Source organism: Miniopterus schreibersii (genome assembly GCF_964146895.1).
Source record: "Miniopterus schreibersii genome assembly, chromosome: 20".
Classification (NCBI taxonomy): Eukaryota; Metazoa; Chordata; class Mammalia; order Chiroptera; family Miniopteridae; genus Miniopterus; species Miniopterus schreibersii.
In genome coordinates, this window is record NC_138122.1 from 14,243,288 (window position 1) to 14,260,485 (window position 17,198).

Genomic DNA, 17,198 nt, shown 5'->3' on the forward strand with positions numbered 1-17,198 from the left:
ACTGGAACCGTGGGCCCTGCGTCAGCTCCCCCATGGCTCTATTTTAGAAACCAAAGGTCTGGAAAGGCCTCTGTCTGCGGCCGGCATTGATTATCAGTTTTCCCCTCTTCTTGACAAAGAACAGTTCCCACTGCCCTTGCACACGTGGTGTACTGGAATCCAAGGGTCACACCCTTTCCTGTCTGAGTGTCATGCGCCCAGCCCCTATTCATATCCCTCAGTAGGTCTCCCAGAGCCCGGCCTGGATGCTGCAGAAGCCGGTAGTGGTTCCTGTATGGTCTTTGGTAAGCTGATGTCCTTTGTGCAGCCTGGGTCTTCCATCAATTTTGACTAATTTCTCTCCCTTTTCAACTCTGTGCCCCATCAGCCTGAACACATGCCACAGCCCCAAGATGGTGCATGTCGCTGGTGCTCCACAGCTGCTGTACCTAGCCAGCTGATACTCTAAAGGGACAAGTTATTGGTCTTGTCTACACACAGCACCTTAATGGTCTGGTCACAGTCCAGGGCCCTGCCAGACTCTTTATGGAGTCATATCCACATGTTCTTGGACCATTAGGGACAGCTGCATGCTAGGCCTTGGAAAGGTTCTGTCCCAGGAGAGCTGGGCATGGTGGGGACAGGGAGAGGGTCTGGCTGCACTTTCTGAGTCTATGGCATACCTGCTCGGGCTACTGGGGCCACCAGGAGGGAGAAAGGTACTGCCACGGCCAAGCCCAGGGAACAGCTTGCATCTTCATCCCGCGTGGGTCGGCCGCAGTTACGCACATGCCTGTCCTCACACACACGTGTTATCTCGAGTCAGCACCACAGTGTGCCTGGGAGATGGGCATGACCTCACTGATGTAAAAACTAAGGTTTGAAGACAGGGTGACTTCCTCAGGGCTGCCTGTCTGGGGGCCTGCAAGGCTCAGCTTCCATCAGGCCCTCAGCCCCCTAGTGTCTCCAGAGCCGATGATCTATGACCATAGCATAATCTGATTACCTGCCATTATTTATTCAACATTTTCCTTTAAACTGACTTGTGTTTTCTACTTAAACAAATGTACTTTGAAAACGACTTGATAGTCCTACTTTAAATGGAAAGGCCAGAGTCACTCAGCACACACAGAAGTAACCTAAAATCTCGGCTAGTGTAAAGGAAACACTGTGGACACTAACCAGGGACCCCCATCTGCAGACACACCCACCCCCTGGCCACTGGCTGTTTGTTAAACAACTGGGATTAGCACCTGCCAGAGGGTGTGAGAGCTACAGTGGCACCAAACTGGAATTTTCTCCTCCAAGGGAAAGACTGAGAGAGAAATAAAAAGGGATTACCTCCCTCCTGGGGAGGGTTGGTCTGCTCACACTGGTGGCCTCAGGTCACCTCATATGATTTGGTGGCTGCCCAGCCCCTGGGGGTGCAAAAGGGTACACAGGGAACCTGGGTCCAGAGGCCCTCTCCACTAGGACCCCCAGGACAGAAGCAGTGAGGCTGAGATGAGGGCTTCTGGGCTGTGGTGGCAGCGCTACACCCCCGTCCTCACTCAGGCAAGAGGCCACCCCTTATCTCAGGAAAGTGCCCCACCCCTGACCTACTGTGGCCCCACCTGCTCAGTTCCATTGACCTGTTCATCCGTGACCCTTCGCTACTTCTCCCAGCACTAAATCACCCAGCAAGAGGTGCCACAGGCACCTGCCTCAGGCTGAGGCCCTCCACCCTCAGATCCTATTGGGCAATCAATCTCCCACGGGGCCCTGTCTGCTCTTCACCCCACCCTCCGGGAATTGAGCCCAGTACGCAGGCTATGCTCCGGGTTTGGGGGACATGGGGTAAAACAAACTGAGTATGTGCATCAAGGAGCTTGTGCTCTGCTTGGGGGGTCAGTGAGGCCATTTCTGATAAGAGCAGAGCCTGGAGAAGAGGAAGTAGAGACATGTGGCAGGGGATGACTAGAAGTTCCAGGAAAGTGACACTGGAGGAGACGCAATGACAAGGGGTGGGTGAGAGAGGGTGTGAGGGTGGGGCAGGGCAGGAGGCAGGTAGAGCTGGGACTCCTGAGGGGGATGCTGACCCAAGGGCTGAGCTGGGCAGTGGGAGACCCTGCCTTGCCTGGGCCTGGCTCAGAGTAGGTCTGCCCAGCAGTATCCCTCCCATGGCTCCTTGGGGAGTAGCTCAGTGATGGCTACCCTGGTAGGGACCTCCCAGGGGCCAGATGGCAGAAACTGCCCCCTACCCCTTGAGACTCCCTTTTCTTCCACGGCAGTGCCATTGGTGAGGGGGGATGCATCAAACCATACCCAGGATCCAGCGTTACCCCTCCCCAGGGTGGACGCTGGCCACTTGGTTCCCTGGAAAGGCCAGCAAAGCGAGGCAAGGGAGTGAGGCTGAACGCAACATGCCATCTTCACACCTTACAGCTCGTGGCCTACATCACAGCACATGTGGCAGAACCCGGCTGGCCCATCCCAAACACTCTGATGGTTTTTGATATGACACATATTTTTGGACTATAAAGACATTTTCCTGAGGAGATAAAACCCCTTCTTGCCTTGATGCCACAAACACTGGATGGGGAACAGGGACAGGCCACCTTCCCAGGAGGTGCCCTCTGGGAAAAGCTGGCCTCCACAACCCCACTCCTTCCTTTTTGTGAATCCCACGGAACCCAGGTTCCTGCCTCTCCAGCTGCGTCTCCCACTCCCCATGCCCACAGTGCCCTGCTGGCCCACCTGGCTGAAAATGTTCCCCTTTGAGGACAGGTGAGAGCCTCCCTCCCTGTGAGAGCCCCTAGCCACTGCCGCACCAGGCAGCCCCCCTCAGAGCTCAGGGACTCATCTAGACTTGCCACCTGGAATTGTGTGACCCTGAGAAGAGTCGTGCGCCACTGGCTAGGCAGTAGGATTGGACTTCACCTTGGGAAAGTCCAGCGGGGATGTTCACAGACGGCCCTTGTTGGGCTCTGGGCTATCAGCTTCTCTCTCTGCAGGTCCCTGCCCTGACCACCCTCACCGTGCCCTTGGTTGGTCTGGCCTCCTGCCTGAGGCCCATCTTACCCTCCATTTTCCCTCCCTGGTTGCCAGCTCTACCTCCCTCTAAGCCAGTCTCTGTAAAAGATATGCAGAACAGATGGATGAACACCAAGAGACATGGGTGCCAGCTCCAAGGCTTCCCTAGCACTCCCTCTGGTGTGTGTTACCTCCCATGATCTAGCCCAGGGGCCTGTGGCTGAGGGTCTACTGTGGTCCACACCAGGCCTCTCAGGCCCTGGCAGCCTTCACTGATTCACAGACCACTCCCAAGCCCTCGATACCCCTGGGACTCTACAACCCCTCTGCCTGTGCCTCCCCCCTCCCCCTAGTGCCCCAGTACATCTAACCCTCCTCCCCAAGTTGCAGGCAAGCTCCTCAAGGACCCCAAATTCTATGTGGCACACTGTGCTTTTGTGATCCTGCCCCCTGCTTACAGTTCCTCCTCCCATTTCCTCGTTCTCACTAAGTGGGAAGGGTCCTCTTGAGCCCTCCTCCTGCCCACCCCTCCTCCCTCCCTCCTACCATTCCTGGCAGCCCTCCCTGCCCCTTCCCTTCCCAGCCAACTCCTGCCCCACTGAAAACACTATCCTGACCATTTCACATCCTGCTGAAAATAAGAAAGGATCCTTGGGGGGGTGGGGGGTGGGGGACACTGTGCACAGAGTCACAAGAAATGATAATATGTACTTTAAACATTTTATTTTAACCTAAAACAGATAAGCGTACATGCACTTGCCAACTTTTGGAGCAGGCCAAGAGCTTTTCTCAGAGCACAGACTCACTTACTGGAGCTGTTGTCCCTGTTCTGCTTAACCCACAGCCCACCAGGTGCGAGGGACAGTTGACATTCTCCACATGGTATGAGGTGGCAAAGTAACTGGGACCTGAATCCTGTCACGATTCCTTGTTCCCAATCTCACGGTTGTCTTGCCCACACCAACCTAACCACAGCTTTCACAGAGGCTTTTCAGAGCACCTACTGAATTTCCACGGAGGCCCTTTCTGCATTCATGTCATCACTTTATAGGATATTCAAGACGTAATCACAATAACATGTGCAAATGACACACACAGGCTTGGGACAAACACCACTGACCAAAGGGGTGGGCATCAAAGTGCACAGGACAGGTTGCCTATTGTCCTGAAACATTCAGCCTGCAGTGGTCATGGCCAGAGCACTCTACCATGAGAACAGGGGTGTTCATTCATCCAGTGAACTTTGGGGACAGGGGTAGAAGGGTTTCTGAGTACCAAGATTTCTGTAAGGCTTTTGAATGACTTTGCGTTACATTGATCATGACAGTTTCTGCAAATGTTGGAAAAAATGGTAGCATGTGCATATGTGAGATGCTACTGAGTGTGCACCAGCAGAAAGGGGCCTGGGGACATGACTCGGTGTGTGTGTGTTCTCTGCTGCCACTCCACAGCCACCAGGGCCCTGGCTACTGGGTTAGCTATCCAGGCCCCCCAACCTGCCTGACTGGCCTGGTACCAGCAAACCTACAGCAGGTCTCCCCTTAAAAGTAACCCCACTTTCTTTGCCCCCTCCCTATTTTGGAGTCAGAGTAGATGGGAGAAGGAACAGGGTTAGTGTGCACAGTGTCCCAGCTGCATCCGGGGCCTTAGCAGATGGCTCTGCCTTGGTGAGGCAGCCTCTTGGCCTTGGGATACTGCTAAAGATGACCAGGGAGGCCCTCCTCTGTGGCCCGGGACAGCCCTGTGGCTCTGGATGCCCTCAACCATGTGTCCACAGCCCCCAAGGCTGACCAGATGAGATGTGAGAGCATCGTCTGAAGAACACGAACTCAGGAGGAAATCAGGCCAGGAGTAAATCAGTTAATAAAGAGAGGATCCACATACAAGGGGAAGGAGGCACTGCTCTACAGGGAGGAGGTGCAGCCTTCACTAAAAGCCAATGGAGGGGTCCCTGTCTTGGGGAGAACCTAGCTCCCCAGTTTCCATAACGAAGGTACCTGGTGGCTATCAATCAGGCCCCTGGACTGGGTGGGGACTTGGACTTAACCATTCTGGGTCTCTGTTGCCTTGAAATTTCCTGTCCCTTGCCTCTGAGGGTAGAATGCCATGATCCCATCCCCTCACCTTGGCTACACCCTGGCCATATCCTCTGGTGAGGGCTCTGTAGGGACAGACAAGTGCCTGGTCCCTTCCTTGAGCCCCTCCTGCCTCGCAGCAGCTCCTTTTCTGTCTTTCCCACCTGGAAGGTGAGCATCACCTCCCATCGGGTCCCTTTTTCTTCCTTGCCCCTCCCACAGCCTGTTCCCCAATCTTCCTAAACTTACACAGGCCTGTGGGCTGTGGAATCTGAGACTCAAGGCCAGTGTGGCTCAAAGAGAAGTGCATATGCCTGGGCCCACCCCCAGGTCTGAGGAAGGGTCTGGGAATGCACAGGTTGTCAGGCAATGCAGGTCCTCCTGAGGCCAGCACCCTGGAGCCCCTGCACTGGAAGCCATTCCAGGTCCCTCTCAGTGGCTGGCACCGGTCCTCCCATATGTGATGGGCTATCCTCGGAAATCTCCCAGCCTATAGCAGCCTCTGACCCTATCTTGATGGGATTCTTGCGAAGTAGAGCCTGAGCGCGGGATTCTTGGGCGCCTGACTGGTTGAGGGAGTAAGTTTAGGAAAGAGAGACTTAGTAGGCAGGGCCAAGAAGGGAACCATGCAAAGGTGTGGTCTCAGCAGCCCTTTCCCCTAGTCCTGACCCCATGGGAGCTCTGGAGAGTGAATGAAATCCCCCTTGAGGGAAGGGCAGGGCCTCCCAGGCATTTCCAGGAAAGGGGGATCTGAGGGCCCAGGGCAGTTCTCTGTCGAGGGGTGCAGCTGTGAGCAGGCAACAATGACTGCAGCTGGGGGACTGTGGGCCAGCAGGAAAGGGTATCTGGGGTCACTGGCATCGTCTTCTCCATGCCCAGCACACTATCCCTCTGCCCTCCTCCCCCTTCCTTTCTAACAGAGCCCAGTGTCTCAGGTCAGGGCAGTACTGAGTCCAAATCCAACCATGTACTCTGCCCCCCACCAGGCCCCAATCTGGATTGCCACAGTGATCTCACAAGCCTCCTTGCTCCCTCCCAGCTCCTGCCCTCTGCGTTTCCCCCAGCAGTCAGGGAATCCCTATAAAAATATAAGGCAGAGCATCCCTCTTGTGCTCAAAACCTCTCCACAGCTTGCCATCCCAGTTTAGAGCCACAGTCCAAGCCCTTCCAGGGCCCCAGGGCTCTGTGATGGGCTCCCGACTCTCTGACTGCCCCCCGCCCCCACCCCACGCTCCTTCCACTCTCCACTCCTGCTGCATTGGTCCTCTTGCTGTCCCTTCAGTACATGCCCGCTCTCAACTTAGGGCCTTTGCACTGGTTGTTCCCCTGTGAGGAACACTGTCCAGAGAGCCACTCCATCCTTCCCTCTAATGGCTCAGAGGGCCCCTCCATGGGCCCATCCTATTTACAACTCCCTACTCATCTCAGCTCTGGCACCGCTGCTTTCTAACATGCTGCATAACTCGTTTATCACGTTGACCGCCCCCCATCATGCTCACAAAATGCCAGCGCCATAGGCAGGGGCTGTTGGTCTGTTTGTCACTGATGTGTCCCATGGGCCCAGAAGTACCTGCCAGGAAGCAAGTGCTGATAAATCTACCCCAGCCCTTTGGACTAAGGGAGGGGCCAACTCATTGCAGGGGAGAGGACAGCCGGGGACTTCTGGGAAGTCTTGTAGAAAGGCGCGCAGCCCTACTCCAGATGGACAGAGTAGATGTATGGTCGCCTTCTGCCTGGCCTGGGCAAACCCGGATATTGTCCTGCCTCTGAGCCCCCAGTCGAGGATGCCCCTTCATGTGGTAACCTATTAGGGCTGGGCGTTCAGTGCTGGTGCCACTGAAAGTATTCCCCCAAGGCCCATTCACAAGCCCTGGCCCCCGCCCTCCCCACCCAGCTCCAGCCTTCCTATGCCAGTGCCGTTGGCCCACGGGAGCCTGGAACTGCAGCTCACCCTTCTGCTCCAATCCTCAGCAGTCACAGGGGCTGCACCTTTCGCACCCTCCCCATCCACTCTGCACTGGTCCTCCATCCCTCATCCTGCCCCGGGAGAGCCCCAGAATAGCCAAGAGAAGACTAACACCCCTGGAGACTGAGGCCATGTAGGGCCCAAGAGCCAGCCATGGACCTCCAGGAGCTGGAGCAGGGGTGGTGGGCGCAGTGTGGCTGTGGGGCTTCCTGGGGGGGCGGGTGGTGGTGGGCCGCTGCAGAGCTGCTCCTGTCAGTGCTCCTGCCCTCCTCCCTGCTGCAGGGCAGGGCAGGGCAGGGCAGGGCTGGGGATGTGCACGCGCGTGGTGTTATCACAGAGGAAATCGATGCTTGGCACTGGCCCAGTGTTTAAGGGAAATGAATAGATTTTGGCTGAGGACAAAGAGAGTTTGATTAATCAGAAATTGGATAATGGAGGCAACACTCTATTTTTCTTCCCAGCATTTTATCGAGAAATATGTTTGCACAGCAGATCAGAAGTAACGAAAGGCTATGAGCAGGGTGGGGTGGTGGGGGGGGTGACTGCGCTGGGGCAAAGCCCAGCTCAGGGACAGGGCTACTGAACCCACATGCACCGATAGTGATGGTGGCAGGCCAGCTGGGGTCCTGGTGGTCACTCCATGGGCCACAGGAAGCAAGAGGGGATAGGTTAGATAGGCCAGAGGCCACACACAACTGGGGCAGCTGGGGTCAGAGGATGTGCCACAAAGAAGTGGGCAAGGGAGGGGAAAGGCACACAGCCAGGTCCTTAGCACAGAAGTGGGTGGCCTCAGAAAAAGGTTCCTCATGTGGAGACTGCTCCTTCCCTGGCCAGGCCACCTCCCCACCACCCCGCCCTGCTCATAGCCTTCTTGGTCACTCACCCCCTCCTCCTGTGCTGTCCTCTCCTACAACACTTAGAGCTGGAACCACACAGTTTAACATGTTTCTGTGGTCATCTGGTCTCCCAATTCCAGGCAGGATTCTCTGTGCTGTAGTAGAGCTCAGTACGAGGCTCATTCATTCATTCAGGGTGCAGAGAGGGGCTGTCATGGGAAGAGACATTTAACAAGGACCCGAGTTGCCAGTTAGACTCATGATGTCACTGGGGAAGCACTGAAGAGAAAGCACTGACCTCACTTAATCTGGGGTCAGGGTGAGCGCCCAGAAAGGGCCATGTAAAGAGAGATGAAGGATGAGCTGGAGCTGCTAGGCAAGAGTGAGGGTGTGGTGAGTGGGGTGGGCCAGTCCCTGGCAGTTACATCTAAATCCTGCCTCCTGTACCTATGGAGACATCACTCATCAACCATGAATGCTTTCCTTCTGAGCCATAACAGCCTCAGAATCCTTCTCAACACTGTGCTTTGGGCAGCCACTCCAGAATTGGCATAAGAAATAAAAACTATCTGCACTCTTGACCCAGCCCAATTTAAGGAGGGCACAGAGGTCCAGAGAGCGGAGAGGACTGATTCACCAGTGTCAGCATCATAGGCAGGGCCAGGACTAGAATCCAGGTCTCTGGACTTTCCATCCAGTACCCTTCTCCCTGCACTGAGCTGCCCTGCTGAGCTAATCTTGGGCATAGGGGCTATCTGGAAAGGCCATTCCACCATCATGTGGCCACTGTGGGCATTGTGTTCCTTTCCTACCACCAGGATCTTGTCTCACCCTCTTAGGATGGTTTCCCGTGGACATACCTCTATATGTCATGACCAAGGGTCCACCAAGTCATTCCATGTCACTGAGGGGCCAGCTGTCAGCCTGAGGCATCCAATTCTGGACGGTGGGGACCTGGGCCTGTGGTAACAGCGTGAGAAGCCGGGTAGCCCACCTGCCTCTGGTTCGGGAGTGAGCCACAGTCAGGCCTGACCACACCTAACCAGTGATGTCCAATGTGGGTGGTTTGTGTTCGCTGGCTAAACCTAAGACCCAAAGACATACCTGGGATCCAAAGGCACAACCTCTTGGGAGTAGAGGGATAAGCTGAAGGAGCCATTCTCCAACGTGAGGGCTACAGCCATCAGGAAGCCCAGCATCCAAGTGAGTGACTCAACAGGTCACATTAGGCCTGTCTACTTGATAATATTCATCCCCCCTTCAACAGCTTTTTCCTGAGTCCCTGCAGTGGGCTCGGCTGGGCTCTGAGGGCCAGGTTCTCTGTGATGAACAGCAAACAAAGGTACCCAATATTTGTGGGTGGGGAAATGGGTGCTGTTCTAGATGGAGGGTACAGACAGACCTCAAAATGAAAACAGAGAATTAGAAGGTCTGGAGGTTCTCCTCCTGGATACTGTCCTGGAGACCATCAGGCTGGAGGAGGAAGGCTACCTGCAAGAAGGTGGGCTACACCAGGCTGCTGGAAAGTAAGCCTTCAGGGTTCTGGGCATCTTCCCTGGGGCCTAGTCAGTCACCTACTCAGGAAAGCCACCCATCTCCCCAGGTCTCAGTCTCCTTAACTGTGAGGGAAAAACGGAGGTAAAACTAGGCCCCTTCTTGGCAGAGCTGGTTGTGGGAGGACAAGGTGAGCTTCTGTGCCCCCCAGCCCCCACCAAAAGGTACCTGCCCAATAATCCAGGGTAGGTTCTACTGCTCTCCCTGCGACCGCCTGGTTTTGCACTTGGGCTCTGGGGGAAATGTGCACATCGAGTCTTCTCCAACACGACCGACCGTGACCTCCATGACTCACAGAGGCAGGCCTCAATGAGGGGGTCAGCCCCCACCCCACCCAGGGAACCCTGTCCCATAGCTTTCCGTCTCAGGGCTGGGGGAGGTGTTCAGTGGGGTAGGGTCTTTTCCTTAAAGGTCTGCTCTGACCACTGCCTGTGCTGCCAGGACAAGCCCACATGGACACAGTGGGTTTCTGGTTAGAAGCTCCTGGAAGGAATACTGGGCCTGACACGGTTTGTAAGGACCCTCCCAGCACTGTGATTTTCAACAGTCTCACTTCTTAGCATTTTTTGGTGAATTCTCCAGGGATGTCTCTAAAAGAGAGTTATACCTTAATTTGGAAGCAAATAACTAAAACTCTGTGATGTAGCAGGTTCCTTTGAAAAGAGATGAACTCAAGGAAGCCACTGTTGTGTGAGGCTGCCCACTGAGCTTGCCCAGATCCTGACTACAGGACTCCATGATCCTCAACTCCTGAGCTGTGCCTCCTATCAGAGGCCATTGGGGGTCAAGGGACAGAGGGGTAAGAAGCCACATACAGGGAAGCCAGGGTGACGCACGAAGGGTGCTAACCCTAGTGGCCCCAAGTGCCAAACTTCCCACCTGCCCAAGGGAGGCAAAGGAAGGGGAGAGAAGGTGATGGACGAGCGGCACTGTCCTAGCAGCCACCACTAACCAGGCTTCATGGGCATGCACACAGGCAGTTATATAGGGCCCCATGCCTCTGTAATGCTTTGCTGTCACTGTCCTAAAATGCTTAATCATGTTTAACAAGGGCCCTACAAATTATGTAGCCTGTCCTGACCATGTTATTTAGTCCCCATGCACCCCATGTCCACCACAGCATCTGCTGCAGGGGACTCACCCTCCTGGGAATACATACATCTTGCATGGCCATCCTGATTGTGCTCCTGCCTTACTCACTGGGTCAGTCCTTAGTCTCTTTTCTCCGATAACCCTTAGCTCAGGCTTTGAGCGGTGAAGGCCCTGAGGCCTGGCCCAGCCCTCCTGGTCCCATCAACCCTCGATCCCCAAGTGACCTTGCCGGTCCCTGGCTTCCCATACACTTAGTGCAAACACTCCACGCTTCTTTCCCCAGACTCGCTCTTCCTTCTGACTGCCACATGCACCCATGTCCTGCCAGGGACCTAACCCAACTCCCAATGCCCTGCCTCTCACAAATGAGTCTGCATCTTCCTTCTCAGCCAATGCCAACTCCGACCTTCTAGAGCTATTTTCCTTGCTTCTTCCCCAGCAGCAGGTCCTCTTTAATGACCCCCATCTGTCTGCTCCTCACCCCAAATGCCGCAACAGCCCCTAAGAGCCTTCTGGTCTTGCCCTCGTGCCCATCAGCCAGACAGGTCTTTTAAAAGTGTAATTAGCTCAAGTGTCTCCTCTGTTCCAAACTTGCCCAGGGCTTCCAGCATCACTGGGGCCTGCAGAGCCCTACCTGACCTGCTCCACAGCTCCCCCCAACCCAACCCTCTACTGGGCTCCAGCCACTTGGACCTCCAGCAGCTGAACTGTTTGGCCTCAATGCATTTACACTTGCTGTCCCCTGGTGCTCTTCTGTCAGTCACTTGACCCTCCCATTGCTTTACCATGGCACTGCACCAACATGGTGCCTTCACCAGAGATTCTTCCTCCTCTCAAGGCACCTATCCCTCCTGGCATTCAGTTACACAGGTGTTGTGTCAGCCTCCCCCACATCTGATGTGAGTGCCACAAGAGTGGACACTGCATCTGTTCTGCTCCCTGCTATACCCCTGTGCCTGGCATAGTGCCTACCACTCAGCAGGTGCTGGCAAATATTAGCTAAAGGAACAACTGAATGAACAGTGTGTGAGGTTCTGTTTTTCTCGGGCTCTGTACGGAGGGCTGATGTCTCTTCCCATGTGCTCCAGGACCCGTCAGACAGTCTCTGTGAGTTAGTCCCTGTGAGTTCACAGGGGCCAAATGTGAGGCAGGGGACCTGTGCAGGGACTTTTGGCTCTGTTTATAGATGAAGATGAAGTGGTTCAGGGAGGACAGGGGTAGGCCGGGGGCAGCATGGCCAGGTCTTCTGATGCTTCACCCAGAGCTCTGCCCTCTGCCCTCCTCTCCCTGTAGGGAGTCTGGGCCCTCCCGTGCCCTCCCCAGTCTGCACAAGCTGTCAGGCTACCACTTCAGGCTCCGGCCTGGGGCTGATACAGCGTCTGCCCCAATGTCTGTCCATTTCCTTTCATCTTCCTTCCTGTCAACCATGGCGCTCGAAGGCCTGCCTCTGGGGACTTGGTTATCCCAGGTTTCCTTCCTGGGGGCTGTGGGAGAGCAGTGTGCTAATCTGCCTCCTTCAGAGTTCCTGTGAGCCCCACCATGGTCAGCTGTAGTGAGAATGCCCTACAGCCACAGTGTTTCAGATCTTCTGAGGGCTACCAGCATGGGGTGGCACAGGCTGCCTCAGCGGCAGGTCCAGGGGATGAAGACCCAGCACACTGCCATTGCATGTACGCATAAGGCAACCACGCTGAGGCCACACCCTGAGTCTGAGGCCAGCCTTCCCTGCCATTCAGTGCTCCATCCCACCAGCTTCTCTGCAGTTGCCCTGGGCAGTCTTACCAAGTCCACCTGGTTACCCAGAGGTCCTGGAATTGTGTTAGAAGCCCCTGAGGTCCAGACCAAGGCACTTTTCCTCCTGGGACTCCAGGAAACAGAAGAGCTGAGCAGCTGGGACAGAGGGAGGAATTTATTCCGTGTCCCAAATTTAGAGTCATGGCAGGCCCCCAGAACAGGGTGGGCAACAGGTACAGAGTGAAGCACCTCATGAGGGTAGGTGGGTTGCCTGCTCTCGCTGCGGCACCTTGGGCCTCACCCAAAAGCGGGCGTGTGCTTGGGGGTGGGGATGGAAGGGCAAGAAACACAGATGAGTAACAAACAGCCCAGCCCCTTCAGAGGGAGAGCAAAACATCCCTGGGAGCGAGTAAGCAAGCAGATCTATGGCAGAAGGTGACAGGGCCTTCTGAGGGGGAGGGACTATGTCTTATGCACCTCATGTCTCAGAAAGCCAAGGTCTGTCTGTTAGAGGAACACAAGAGAAGAGTTTTAAACCAAACGCTAGTGTCTTGTTGCTGAAGGCATGCCACTTCATCAGAGCAAGAGCATGGCCAGGCCCTCCCACACCATCAGCCCTTGCATGGAGACTCCCGGGCTCCACAGTTACTGCTCCCTGATGTCCACACCCCACAGGGACAACAGCTAAACATCGTCTTCCAGCCTGGCCAGGAAGGTAGTAAGGTGGTTGGTTACTCAGTTTCCTGGCCTTGCCCAAGGGACAAGGTGCCTGGAAAGGTAGTCCTAGGCTGCAGGGCGTCCTCCGAGGCCTTTCAAGCTCTTCCCCAGGCCCACCCCAGCTCCTGGGTTACACATGGCTCCCTCGTACAGATGAGGGGACCTCGGCTTCCAGTGAACAGCCACAGCTAACAAGCAGGGGGCCGCTCTTCCCCCAGCTCCCTCAAGCCTTATGCGGGGCCCCCACCCACCTTTCCTGCCACACCTCCTATGGTTTCCCAAGCACTCCCTTTGCACCTGTCAGACCCAACTGTCTGAGCTCCTCTATGCCTCAGACCATTTTCTCCCCTCTGTCTGCAATGCCCACCCCAACTGTGCCTGTGTCCTTCAAGCTCCAGTTCAAATGTCACTTTACCCACAGGCCTGTCTGACTCCAGCCTGGGTCACCTCTTTAAGGTCCCTCGGGAGACCCCAGAACGCACACACTGGGTGGGTTATCTGAGCAAAGACCTGGCTCCCCTGTGGGGTGGTGAGTCAGTCCCTGAAGGGCAGATCCCATCCACTCCCACCCCAGCGCTGGGCCCTGGGGGAGCAAATGCTCAGTAAATATTTGCTTAATCGAATTTGGCCAAGGAGCTACCTCCAGACTGAGCCAAGGCAGCAAGACTGGGTCCCCAGGGCAGGGAAATCACTTGGGCAGGAAAAAAGCTGGTCAGGGGCTGGGCTGTCTCCTGAAGCCTGGCCAACTTCGCCTACCAGGCGGCTCCATCCATCCTCAGACACCGACTCCAAGGAACCCTGGTCTTGCACTGCCTTTCCATCCTAGAAACAGAGAACCCCGGTTCTCGGCCTAGGCGGATTCCTGCCATCATCCATAAGCTCAGCACCGCCCTGAAGGCAGAGTCCCCTCGGATCTCTCCCGCAGGATCTCGAGCCCCAGCCCCGAGGCCCTCACAGCCCTCCCCCCAACACCCCCACCGCCTTTTAAGGGAAAAAATATTGAGCCAGGAACGTATCAAAATCGTACCGCGTCGATGCTCCTCTTGCTCTAAATGCATCGGAGCAACCTGCTCACTGCAAGAGCGGTGACGAGCGGTGACCGAAAACTGAGAGCCATCGGTCCTCGGGCCCAGGTATCCGGGGCCCTCTCCTGCGTTTCAGCCAAGGCCACGCGTCGGCGCTCCCGCCGCCCCGGTCGCCTCCTTCCCGCTCCCTCGAGAGGGAGACCCTGCCTCAGCGCTGCTCACGCAGGTCACCCGGCCGGGCCCCAGCTCCGCACCAGCAGCTGCTGGAAGGGGGGGTGGCGCGGCATCCCCAGCGGCCGCTGTCCACCACGCCCGGGCCGCAGCCGCCCCCTCCCGCCGGCTCCTCCGCCTGGTGGTACCCCGTCCCAGCACCTGCCGGGCCCGGGGGCACCCCTAGCCCACCTCGCCGGCATCCCCGCCCTCGCCGCCTCCCACCCCAGACGGGCATCCCTGTCGCTGTACCCGGCACCCCCAGCCCGGGCGGATCCCCAGCACAAAGGCCCGGGCGGGGCCCTGGGTGGGGGTGGGGTAGATGCCCGGGCCGCGCCCCCGGCCCCCCGAGGCTTAGCCGCACTCCCCGGTCGCGGGTCCACTCACTCACCTCCGGGCCGCAGCACCGTGCATCCGCCGAGCTGCTCCGGGCGGCGCGGGCGGGCGGGGTGACAAGCGAGGGCCGCGGCGCCCTCGTTCCGCACGACGCGGGCGGCGGCGCCCGCGCGGGGACGTGACCGGACCGCGGGCGGCGCACACACTCCGGCCGCCCTGGCTCCCTCCGCCCGCTCTCCCGCGCCGCCCGTCGCCCGCCGCCCGCGGGTCCGCCCGCCCCGCGCTGCCGCCGCCGGCAGGGGGCGGAGCCGCGAGAGCAGCGCGTTGCCAGGCCAACCGCGGGCGGGGGGTGCCGCGCGCCGGCGGGTGACCACGCGCCGGGCGCCACCGCCCCGCCCCGAGAGTCCAATCGCTGCTTATTGGGTACGAGCGGCTGACGGACGCCTTCGAAGCCCAATGGCGGCGGGCAGGGGCGGGGCCGCGGCTCGGCGCGCGCCGCAACCCGGCGCGGGTTCTCGGCTCTGGCGGCCCTTGGACCCGGCTACCCCGAGACCGCGGCTCCGACCCAGTGAAACTGCCTCTAGCAGATCTGGAGACCGAGCTTGAGAGCGGTCGATGGCCCCTGCCCTAGCTCGCCTCCCCGGCCCGAATTCAAACTCAGCTTGGCCTTTTATGAACTCCTCGACCTTGGGCAACCGATTGACCTATCTGGGCCTGTTGTACAAAGTAGAGTTAGTGGCAACCGCTTCCCTGAATTGTCGGGACAACCCACTAGAACGTGTGAAAGGGCTGTGCAAACCCTAAAGGTTTACACCGGTGAGGTCTGTGCGGCGATGGGGGGCGCATTAGCCATCCTTTGCTTGCCCACCCATCTCTTCAGGGTCCCTGGCAATTCTGGCACCGAAGATTGTCTTGGAAGGGAGGGGAGGGAGAAGGGCGCAGGAGCTGCCCCCTGCACCAGAGAGGTGAGAGGGAGTCAGCCCAGTAAAGGCCAGGGTCCCATTGACTTCTTTGGGATGGAAGCTTGCAGAAGGCATGGGATGTTCAGCAAAATGCATCTGAGGGCAGTCTGTCCAATTCTGTTTTCAATTTTAGGGGGAGTCCATCTGTGGGCCTCAGAGCCAGGAGCCCCTCACTCCTATGCTTAAAAGGCATTAATGCCTCCTCTGCCTTTTCCATTATTGTAACCTGAAGCTTTGTACATCCTTGAGCATCCCTGGTAAAGTGCAGATGCTCGCAGCCAACACCGACTTTATCATTTTACACTGTTGTGGTCATATTACAAGGAGCACCCCGCTCATGGGCACAGAAGCACTGCAGCTGACCATTGGCAGACGTAGATGGGGTGTTGGCCCAGCCCAGGTCTGTGGTCAGGGGCCGGGATCTGGCTCTGCCACTGTGGCATCTCAACAGCATCCCATGACCTCTCTGGTAGGATTCCTTTGCTGTGAAATGGAGACCATTGCGCTACCTACCCTCAGGGTTGTAGCCCACCTGCGAAGGAGCTGCCTAAACTGTCAGGAACAGGATAGAGGTTGGTGATGGGCATCCTGAGACGAACTTAGACCTGGCCCAGTACTAGCTGGAGGTGGCCAATGAGTACCAAAGGAGTATGGCCAGCACTGAGGGCTCCTCTGTGTGCATGTCCTCCATTGCAGCAGGCTGGGTTAGGCTGGGCCTCTGCCTGGAGAACCACGCAGAGGCCAGCAGCCGTGACAGCAGGAAGACAGTGACACAGGCCCTGCCTTGGGGTGGATCAGAGGGGAGAGGGGGCTGAAAGTGAAGCACAGGCCCAGCTCTGCTGCCATTACCTGTATAACCTTGGGTGACTTACCTGGCTGAGCCTCAGTTCCCTCTTCTGTCAAAAGGGGACACCAATAGACTATCCCTAGAGGGTGATTCTGAGGAAGGATGCCCATTGGCACATGTTCAAAGATGAGGGAGAACAGATTCTGTTGCAGGATCAGGGGTTAGAGTTGAGCTGCTTGCAAGGGCGAACCTAGATGCAAGCATGAGATGAACCTCTGCAGCAGGCAGTGCAGGTGTGAGATCAGAGGCTAGTCCATTGAGGGGTCTAATGGGGCTGCTGGACCCTGGTGGCCACCTCAAAGCGAGAGGTCACATGGTACCTACCAATGTTTGTAATCCTTCACACAGAAATCCTCATTGATGGCCTCCTCTGCACTAGGCACAGTTCAAGGTCCAGTTCTAGGATTTAGAGAGACCCAGCCCTGCCTGCTAGACCTTCCTGTCTGTGGGGCAGAGGCCAACAGCGGAACAAAACCCACCATTGCAACTGTTCGAGGCTTGATGGTGGAGACCCACCAGAGAGTTTTATAGTTAGCTTTTTAAATTTGAGAGGGAGGAAGGCAATTTTTTGTTTCATATTTACAGTGGGCATGTTCCCATAATGTGTATTGTCCTAATATAAAGAATCAGGTAACAGAAACAACTAGTCAGTCCCGAACAAATGAAGCAGAGAAGTCAGTGCATGAGGCTGGGTTCAGGGGAGGACCGTGGGATCACGGGGTAACAGCATGTGTCAGGAGAAGGTGGTGTGGTGGCTGCAGCCATGTAGAGAAGGAGCTGGCCCAGAGGTGGGGCGGGGTGATGGGGGGACCAAAGAGGGGGCCCACATGAGATGCCGGAGGAAGGGGTGGCA

At 56.8% G+C, this 17,198-nt stretch overlaps 2 protein-coding genes across 4 annotated transcripts in view; one reads left to right on the plus strand and one right to left on the minus strand.

Annotated features, from left to right (window-relative positions):
* GNAZ (G protein subunit alpha z) overlaps window positions 1–14,792 on the minus strand; it is a 46,809-nt gene extending 32,017 nt beyond the window's left edge. Inside the window, exon 1 of one of the 2 annotated variants that reach the window (XM_081122463.1) lies at window positions 14,592–14,792. The gene's annotated coding sequence lies outside the window, so the exon portion shown is untranslated. Of the gene's footprint in view, window positions 1–13,992; window positions 14,243–14,591 lie in introns of those variants that run through there. The other variant, XM_081122464.1, reaches the window with a different exon arrangement.
* Window positions 1–17,198, plus strand: part of RSPH14 (radial spoke head 14 homolog) — a 68,694-nt gene that overhangs the window by 44,741 nt on the left and 6,755 nt on the right. The window lies entirely within an intron of this gene.